The 8,685-nt window shown below is 41.0% G+C and overlaps 1 pseudogene; it reads right to left on the bottom strand.

The window, feature by feature from the left end:
• Window positions 1-751: 751 nt before the first annotated feature.
• On the bottom strand, window positions 752-5,746 carry LOC117833955 (uncharacterized; annotated as a pseudogene).
• Window positions 5,747-8,685: the final 2,939 nt, after the last annotated feature.

Genomic DNA, 8,685 nt, shown 5'->3' with positions numbered 1-8,685 from the left:
TGGAGTTCAGGTCTCTCATTTTTCAGGGACGTAGTAGACTCGTCCAGAAGTTGTATCCGACATTTTTCAGTGGCAAAGAAGCAGTAGAGACTCTCTAGTTGCTTGGATAGCAATCTGCGCATAGTTAGTTGCAGATTTCTTCAGTCCAATAGCGATGTACTTTAGGTCTCTAATTTCTCGGAGACGTAGCAGACTCATCCAGCCGAAGCTGTCTGCAAAGCAGCAACTGACAGTGCACTAAGTAGTGGAACTGGCATTCACAAACTCTGACTCCTACTTTAAGCAGTTTGGAAGGAGTTCAGAAATGCAAACTTCGAGTCCTGCCCACAAGTCCTTCCATCAAAGTATCAGACGAAAGGAGGCAGACAGGACCTGTAAATGATCAATGCAACAACCATTTGGCACACAACCCGTCGCAGCTAACACCTAATAGCTAGGCTAGGTACTTAGGGATTTATGTTAATCATTTTAGTTCTGCTTGTTTGAGATTATAATCTACCCGGATTATATAAGCTAGATTATAGATTATGTCTTATGGGTACTACAAAAGATCACTTTGGGATCGCACTGGGACCCCATATAATCTGAAATAAAACTATCTTATTTTAGATTATATGTGCTCCCATAGTGGTCCCATAATAATCTTTTCCCTTAAATCATAATCCAACTTGTATAATCTAGGATGGAAACACCTTAGTAGGAGATCTAGGTTTCTAAATTTTCAATGGCACGGTAGATGAGCCCAGAAGCAGTCTGTAAATTTCAAATTTATTGAGGCGCATGACTCTGAATGTGATTAATTACTTTGGTATACTGTTACAGAGAATCAGTGTATTGGGTTTATGCATGCGTCCAGCGTGCACGAGTAGGAGCCATGGCCTCCAAATTCGATCAGAAGGGCATACCTCATGCAGACAACTGAACAACTTTACAATTTTGCTGGAGCAAGAAGGGCATACCTCATGCAGACCCCTGAATAAAGTACATGCAAAATGAACGAAAGGCTGACCAACTGAACAAGTATACCTCGTGCTAACTGAACAACTGCCCGAATCAGTGTTTGGTAGGAAACTGAGCGGTCAATGAATATCACAATAAGCTGACGATGCTCTGCAATGAATAAAAGGCTGGTCATCTCTGCGTGTTTGTTCTCCCTCGGGGAACAGCAAGCGGACCCCTGAAACTTCATTCAGAGTTAAGCGTCTCAAAATTTTATACCTCTAACGAATATCTCACTGACCATACTCAACCTATTTGTGAACACTATCAACAGATCTTTCCAGCATAAGTTCATGTGCAGCTTCCAGATACTTTATGGTGCGCTCTGATTGATGACATATCATCCTTGACTGGTTTTCAGCAGCATTTCCTATCATGTAACTTCGATCTCTGCCTTAGTCTCTACTTCTGGTTGCCATTCTGATATTGGGACCCTGTGGAAGCAAGCAAGAAACTCCGTGTTCCTTTCTGCACCCTTTATGGGAGATTCAATCCAGCCTTTATTGCAGAATCCAAACTCTTCCACGCCTGAAATTATTATCCAGTACCTGGAGGGAATAAATCAGCATAGAGTGATTCCCAGGTCACTCGGTGACGAAAACATATTCAAAGTTAAAGCAGACAATGAAATAAACACCACAAATATAGGACCCTCTCTAAGGGTAGTCAAAGATTATGCTGAAAAGCTTTTAATTGTTTAGATATACACCAATTTCATTAGATTTCCATAAGCAAATAGGCAAGCACAAGGAAGCATCATATTCATATAGAGCTATTTATAGTGGAAAATAATGAGAAATGATAAATTATCAATGAAAGGATTATGGCATTATCAGACGAACAAGTTTGAAAGTAAAGCAGTGGATTATTACCTCTTTATGAACCAGAAGGTCTCGAACAATCCCACCACTTCCTACCTGAGAATGATAAAAAAAAAATATTCATTTTGAGTGACTTTATCTCTATCACTGTGAATATAACAAGTAGCCTGAACTCCATCTACAATGAACTACTCTTTCCATTCAACCACCTGTGATCTACGAGCTTCAAATTGAGGCTTGATAAGCGTTACCAACGTAGAGTCCATCTTCATTACTTTGATAACAGCAGGCATAACCTAGGTTGTACAGATAATATGAGTGTGTGCTAGGAAGAATTTATGATTTATAACTTCAGAAACATGCATGGTAAAGATAGATAGAAATGAAAAACAGAGTGACTTGAATAGTTACACTACATATTCCCATGTGACAAATGCACTTCATTTTCCTGATGCATTTTTTTCCTCTACTCCTTTAGTGAAGATGATCTCATGCCTAATAACATCTGACGGTTGGTGCAGCTCATCTGTGCAGTTGCGAGGGCACAAGAACTTGATTTTGAGGCCCAATGACCCCTTATGTCACGCTAACTTTACCAAGAATGAGTTTTGTGAACAGAACCCAAGAATATATAGAGAATTTTCCAACGACTTGAACCACTATTGCAAGCTTGCAACTAGAAAATTGTAAAAGGCCACCAGAACTATCTTGACTGGCATTCTGTAAAAATAGAAAAAACCAGAGGCAAATTTGCAAATGCACCAATGAGTAACAGAACAGACTTGGATAGTAACCACATGTCCACATAGGGCAAATGCACTCAATTTTCCTAATACCTGTTTTTTACTCTACTGCCTAACTGAAGCTAATCCCATGCCTAATAATTGATGAAATTTATGTGGTCATCAGCGCAGTTGTTGTGGTTGCTTTAGAAATGGCAAAGTAGCTTCATGAGAAGTTGATTTTAAAGCCCATTAACTCTTTATATCACACTAACTACACCAAGAAAGCATTACAACAAAAAGAAAGGAAATTTTGAACACGGAAAAACAAAATAGAACAGATAACAAAAGACATAAAAGTGATGTAGAATTTGAATAACTAAGCTAAAAGGCATTTATTCACTTTATTATGATATTGTGCTATACGATATGAGTTTTGTTAGAAACGTTATCCAAGTGGATAACCTTCTGGCCACTAAATATGAATGATAATACAGTGCACACTAAATCATACCAAAAGAATCGAGATAAATGACAGGTCTAGTGTCACCAAGTCGACTGGTTGTAGCAATTCAGAAAGATATCTCAAATTTGTACGTTCAATCACTAAAACACATTTGTGTATACGGATTTTTTTCAGCTACCTGAAATGGAGTAGGACACAATGAGATTTATAGTCATAGTGCTTAGCAACTACCTGCAACTGATGGAAAAAATGGTAAGGGCAGTAGATAATTTCAAGTAAGGAAACCTGTCCGTACCCAACATCTACACCATAAACATGTGATGCTCCATGCTGAAGTAAACAGTCAGTAAAGCCACCTGTGGATAATCCCGAATCAAGGGCTATCTTTCCATCACAACCAATACCAAATTCTTTGATAGCTGCCTCAAGCTTATGTCCCGCTCTGAATTTATTTTTTTAAGAAAAAAAGGATGATTGTAAGCTTCAGAAAGGAGTAATTTTGTATATTTCAAAGCACAATAATTCATACACCAATTAATTAGAGCATCACCTACATACATATTTTGGGATTTCAGCCTTAATTTCAATGACTGACTTGTCAGATACTTGTGTCCCAGATTTATTCACAACTCTTCCATCCACATTGACTTTACCTACAGAAACATAAAGAAGGTTCAATAAATAGGGATAGTTTATGAAGTGTGGCTTTGTATACAAAGTAAGGTACAAAAATGGCAAATGTCTAATGATTTCAGAAACTGCTTATACATATTGAATGCAGCAGCAGCATGAGAAACAAAAACAAGCATGTGACCTATCAATGGACCAGTATCACTCCACAGAACATATCTAAGAAATATACGGATCAATAGAGATACATTTGCAGGTGACAGATAACAAATTAAATACACAATACAACTCTGAAATTCCAACAAAATCAAATAATTTGCTCAAGTACTAAGGAACAAGCAGAACAAACAGCAATACAAGAATACAAGAAACAATGGGTTCCTTGTTTGTATATTTTTTATTTTCTATTCATAAATTTACAACCCACTTTTATTGAATTTCGATAGAAGCTGAGATGATTGCTTCTTTTTTTGGGAGTATCATACAACCCACTTTTACCAAGTATGAACCAACCTTGAAGAATCCATGACTGGATGTATGTTCTGCTATATTGTTGAAACCTTTCCAAGCACACTTCATCCAGTCACCTTTTTCTGTGTGAAAATAATGCGAGTCAGGCACAGTATTAGTTGAACAAAAATAATCTCAAGAAAAAATTCGTACTATAAGCATTTGGCACTCTTTTCTTCACCCATTTTAATTGAAACTATCTTTACCAACAAACAGGAATAACTAACTTTTGATTAAGCAGCAACTAAAAAAGTCAGATCAATTCAACAATTCAATGAAAAGGCTGCAATAACATCCAGGAGCTCACATTCCCACATATTATGACCCTAAATAAATATCTGCAAGTTTAGATTCTAATTGTCACCACAATGGCAAGCTTATTGGTGCTCCAAATACACTACTGGCCCAACTCTCCTAGAAAAGTAAAAGAAAAACACAGATGATGACCCCAAAGGATGCAGAAGCCACACATACTCCAACACAATTATAATTATAATGGTGTCTGTGGTTTTTGTTATGTACCTATGCGACAATTGAATTCAACAAAATGCATGGTCCAATGACCAACTTACATATCAGCACCCTATCCAAAATTACAAAGCCCAAAGTCACCGCTACCAACTTCATTTTACCAACTTCATCAACTTGACAGTACCCATACAGTATGATAAAATTGCTTGCATGCATGGGCGCAAATCAGAAAAGCACAAATATACATTAGAACTTTTAGAACACTTACTTCTTGGGGAGCTGAATCTTTTGAGCTCTGACAGCTGCAAATTCACGGGAGGAGGACAGCAGCTTGGCCGGACCCCAACCAGTCTAACTACGAAAATAAACAACAATTAGATCGAATTAATCATATCTGCTCTGGGGAAACATAACAACAAGAACGGATAGGCAGATACCAAAGAACGGAATCGCCCTAGTTGGTCAGGCCCACGTTTCAAGACCAATTCAGCCGAAATTTGAACTAAATCCAAGAAATTTCCCTTCCCACGGGAAACCCCAATGATTTGACGGTCACAAGCAAACAAACTGAAGAGAAGAAAGGGGGGAAGATGGCTTCTTTCAGGAGACAAATGCCTGTGAAGAAAAAACATGACTTATTTCAAGGAAGAAGAGTGGGCATCCCTTCTAGCCTGTTTCCGTTGCGATTCCTCGGCCTAACCTCTACCTCTCGCCTACGGGGTCATCGCGGCCGCCGCCGCCGCCGCGGCATAGGAGGTCTTGCCTCGCGATTCATCGAACGACAAGTGGAATTAAAGAAAGGAGAGGGGAGAAGAGTGTAGATGATCTCTTACCGTGGAGACGGAGCCTGGAAGCCATCATCGCCACCCCACTCTTGCTCATCGCTGATCCCTGCATTCTGCTCCCCTGAGAAGCGAACAGGTGCTTTGCGTGCGCAGAGGAGATGAACTCTATCTGAGCCCCGAGGAAAACCGCTGTCCTGACAGATCGGGCCCACAGCAGCGGGGCGGCTATCGCAATATTTTCTTAACCTTCATGCGCATGACAATATGCTCCTGATGAACAAGGAGGGGAGTAGGGGGACGAACTAGCAACCAAACAGTTCAGAAGTATGCAGAGATTGCTCTGAACTGTGGCCACTGGATTAAAATGAACCGAAACGTTTGCTGCTTCCGAAAATTAGCTTCCAAAAATTAACACCCGAGTAGGAAATCAGAGGATAAATCGTTTGCAAACTGCTTTCTTGAACAATAAAACCATCATGCCATTGAAGTTCATTTCTTCTCTGCTGCTTCAGAATTTTGATGAGCAGTCAAATTCATTAAATTCCACCAGCTGCATTCTACTTGTTCTTAGCAGCAGATTCAGCAAATCTCAACAGCTCAAAGTATCGCAACCAGCACTCCGCAGTTTTTTTAGACCAAAGACCGTTTCATCCTTCCTATATTGAAAGCAAAAGGTTCTGCTGGGGTTTCCAGCTTACATGAAGCGTAACATCTTAACATCTACAACATTCTCCAACAAAATAAAGAGACTCCACTTCCTCAAGCTTGTTAGATAGCAAACACAACCCCCTACTAGCTTGCTAAGACAAACACACACATGACACACCCACGCAGCGTCGCCAACACTTTTTCCGCCGGGCGCCTCTTCTGTTAGGAGTCTTCAGTAGACCACCTCGCCATCCTTGAGCGTCAGATTTTCTCCAGTCCCTGCGCCAGCTTCCGAAGTAAATCGTCCCGCTTTGCTTGCCCCTCCACTGTCGCCATCTTTCTCCAATACTGCAGAAAGCCCATGATTTTATAAGCAAGAACCTTAGGATTAGCTATTAAGATATTGGAAAAGAAACCCAATCATTTTTTGTACGCCAAATGGCCCAGCTCACTCCTGCAAGTAAGTATAACGTCAGATCGTCTCCTCTCCGCCCAGAAGTCCCCCCTAATCTATGTTCAGCATATTCATTTAGACTGATGGGGCACCCTGTCCAGCCTAAGCTATCTCTGATCCAACACCATACAAAGGCAGATAATGGGCATCTGAAAATCAGATGGTCAGCATCTTCTTGCTCTTTGCAGAGTTTGCATTGTTTGGGTCCATCCCAGTTTCTCTTTTTCAACTGGACCGTTGTTTGCAGCCGATCATGCCATAACATCCAAAAAAAAATTTGGATTTTCAGGGGAAGTCTCGTGTTCCACACATCCACCATTCTTTGGTCCACACATCCGGGATTGACAACAAATCTATATAATGATCTAGTAGAGAACTTCCTTTTGCCCACTAACATCCACAGTATCAGATCCTCCTGGTCCTGTAATGCGACCTGTTCCAGATCCCCCCTCATCCTGATCCACTCCTCCATCTCCTCATTTAAATCCCTCCTGTATCTAAACCTCCACCCTCTTTGGTGAGCTTCCGCCACTGAAATATTTTGGTCACTACAAATTCTAAACAGATTAGGATAAGTAATCTTTAGAGCACAGTCCCCCCCTCCACACATCTGTCCCCCCTCCACTTGGACAGTAGCGCTACATTCATAGCTCTAGCATCAATGAAGCCCAGACCTCCAAATTCCTTAGGCTTATTCAGTGCTTCCCATTTCACCATGTGATACTTCTTTTTGTTACCCACACCCTGCCAGAAAAATCTCCCCCTGATCGAGTCCAACCGTTGGTGAGTCCCCTCATGCAACCAGTACACTCCCATCATATACATGGGAATGCTTGTCAAGCTTGTGTTGATTAAAATGGCTTTCCCTCCATAGGACAAGTGACCACATTTCCAGGTGCCCAATCTCCCCTCCACTTTCACTACTGGGCGACTCATTTCTCCTTTTCATAATCTTATGTCGCTAACCGGAATCCCTAGATACTTCATTGGTAGCTCCCCCACATGACAATTAAATGCATTGGCGATTCTTTCTTGTTCGCACTCCTCCACACCCAGCACGAAGACTTCATTCTTGTTGTAGTTGATTCGCATCCCCGACATTTCCTCATAGCATAACAGGAGGAATTTGAGCATGATAATATTGTTTTCACTGTTCTTCAGAAACAGTATTGTGTCGTCTGCGTATTGCAAATGAGTGAGGCCCCCCTCCACTAGATCTGACACTAAACCCTCAATAAGGCCTCTCTCCTTTGCATGATTGAGTATTTCCGAGAAAACATCGCTCACCAGATTGAATAGCAGCGGTGATAAAGGATCACCTTGCCACACACCCTTATAGCTTCTGAAGTAATCACCTCTTTCACCATTCAGGTTTATAGCCACTCTATCTCCTGTTACCGCCTTCATCATCCACTCTACCCTCTCCTTTGGGAAGTTCTTCTTTATCAGTACCTCCTTCAGAAAGTTCCAGTCCACTTTATCATACGCTTTCTCAAAATCCAGTTTGAGAATTATTCCCTCCAACTTTCTGCTCTTCAAATGGTGCAGGACCTCATGTAAGACCACCACGCCATCCAGGATATACCTCCCAGGAATGAAATGCTGTCTGACTAGGACCAATCACTTTATGAGCCACCTTGGTTAGCCTGACCGTTAGCACTTTGGTGATGATCTTGTAGATCACATGAAGTAGACATATAGATCTGAATTGTTTGATGTTTGTGGCTCCCTAGATCTTTGGGATTAGAGTGATCACACAAAAGTTTAACCTTGCTATGTCCAGCTCCCCTTTGTGAAGTTTCACAAGCATCTCTAGAATATCGTTTTTGACCTGATCCCAGAATTCTTTGAAGAACAAGACTGAGAAACCATCAGGGCCAGGAGCTGTGTTGCTTTTCATCTCTTTGACTGCCTGTTCTAGCTCCACCATTGTAAACAGACGAATTAGTTCCGCCCTGTCCTCTTCTTGCAGCTTGCCATTAACCCACCAGAAATCTTCCTTTAGGTGCACTTGTGGTGGCTCTTCACTTCCAAAGAGTTGTTTGTAAAATTCGGTCACATGTTTTTTTAGTTGCTCTGTTTCGGATATAATGTTCCCCCCCTCTTCCAGACACACTTGAACAGAATTGTTTACAAAGTTTTAAGAAAATAAAACAGCTCTTCTGTGCTCTGCTCATGA

Source organism: Setaria viridis, chromosome 8 (genome assembly GCF_005286985.2).
Source record: "Setaria viridis chromosome 8, Setaria_viridis_v4.0, whole genome shotgun sequence".
Classification (NCBI taxonomy): Eukaryota; Viridiplantae; Streptophyta; class Magnoliopsida; order Poales; family Poaceae; genus Setaria; species Setaria viridis.
The sequence above is the reverse complement of the archived record's forward strand: the minus strand, read 5'-3'. Positions and strand labels throughout refer to the sequence as shown.